Here is a 2113-nt window from a genome sequence, read left to right as displayed (position 1 = left end):
AATGCCACCCTGCATCCACAAATAGTAGTAAATTAATGTGGTACACATCATGTGGGGGAAAACACCCAAGGAGGGAATATGCCTTGGATGTGTCAAGTCACTTGAATGCAATATTTTCAAGAAAAAAAAAACCGTCAGCCTAGTTGGTTTTTTGTATATGCATTAGTAAATCCACTGACAGCTACCAATATACCTGTTGATATTTTATTAATAATCTTCAGTGATTGGTGTTTACAGACCTGTATCATGTCTAGAGTTATCATTAGGGTTTTTACATTTTTTATTTTTATTTGTCAAGAGACAAAGCACATGCATCAAAAGTTCGCGAAAAAGTCATCTTTTTCTTTAATTATATTCTGTTATTTACTGAATATAATATTTATATGTATGCATTACTACAATCTGTAATGTAACAAATCATTTACATAGTAATATTGGAAAATATAGCTTTACAGGTGTGGTAATAATGGAAGATAATACTAACACATTAGCAAATGTGTCAAAATTGCTTTTGAACTTGGTATATACTCACTGAATATATGGACAAGGTTTAATGAAATGACCTAAAGCTATCATTGCTAAGCTTATATTTGTGTACAAATAAAGAAGAGAATGCAAAATGGCTACACAGAACCCCCTTCTGTAAATTTTAATGTTTTTGCCAAACTCACAAAAACAATTGTTAAAAATGTCCATATTTTGCCTAAAACATAATTACACCCAACCGAAGAAAGTATGTTAAAATTACAGCAGAAATCAGGTTATTTAAAAATATAGTCATTCCATAGTCAATTGCATTTTAAATACACATTGTTAATGGAGATCATAAGAGATTAACCTAATATCAGCTAACATTATTTTTTAAATAAAAATGAATTATACTAATAGCTTATTTCATCTTGCCTAGACCTTATTATCCTAAATAAGATTAGTGTTATATGACATATCCATCACCTTGGGTAAATAAGCTTTAAAATATTTTAAGTAAAAAATATGGGCCAAAATCCCCCAATTCGTCAGCACAGACTTTTTTTTCAAACTCTATTCTCAGCAGTGCACAGTAAATTAATGCCAAGGTCAAGGTCATTATGAACTTCCATGCCTGAGTGTAACCTAATTAAGCAATTATGACTGTCAAATAACAGTAAATGGCACACTATATAAAATAATGATACTATAGTGAATATATGCTATAGGTTCTAATAGACCAAATCAATTCCTATTGCCGATAATGTTAACGTTTACTAATAAAACTGATATAAGCAGCGTTTCAACACACCCAGTAAGTATAGCAATAGAAAGTGTGGCACCTCACATCTAATCTACCTGCAAGAAAATGGGGGGTCACTGTCACGGGGATTCTACAATACCCGTAACTGAATGAAACACGATTGTCCAAATATCTCTCCTAACTGTATATCTATTAGATCTCTCTGTAACAGGCAGTTAATACCCGCTTTGGCTCGTCTCTAGGTATGATCAGAGATACGATCTTATATAAAGTATATATTATTATAGCACGTTTAGTTCACTAGAAAACACAACAAAAACACAATACACTTTGGAATCTGTATTAACCTACGCTGACAAATGTACTGCCGCCGCGTAGTAATTAATAACAACAATAATAACAACCCAGAACTGATCACTTAATTAGTTAATCTCTAGGTGTCTAGTTTACACAATATGCTAATCACTTCACCGTGACACAACACCCCAAACGTGTGATAATTGAGAAACGCTAACCACACACACGTGCGATAATGGAGAGAAACGCTTCCAGGGGAACTTAATTAATACAGGAATCTACAGCTCTATTCCTAACTGGCTTAATTTTTAATTAACCCTAACTACTCATTCAGTAACCTTGTAACACAGAATTAATACTGGTACCTATCACATAAAGACAATAACCTACAGTTTACCTAGGTCTTCTAGGATGACTGGCTAAGCTTTATATTACCAAATACTCGTATAAAATATAGAACAGTAAGACTACGATTTACTTCGTCAGATGACCGAAGACACTGTCTAAATAATATTGGTATAATACAGTATTAAAATATTTAAAAGTCACATCAGTCACATCAAGGGTATACAACAGAGCAGAAAT

This window comes from Gigantopelta aegis, chromosome 1, assembly GCF_016097555.1.
Source record: "Gigantopelta aegis isolate Gae_Host chromosome 1, Gae_host_genome, whole genome shotgun sequence".
Classification (NCBI taxonomy): domain Eukaryota; kingdom Metazoa; phylum Mollusca; class Gastropoda; order Neomphalida; family Peltospiridae; genus Gigantopelta; species Gigantopelta aegis.
Note: the sequence above shows the minus strand (reverse complement) of the source record.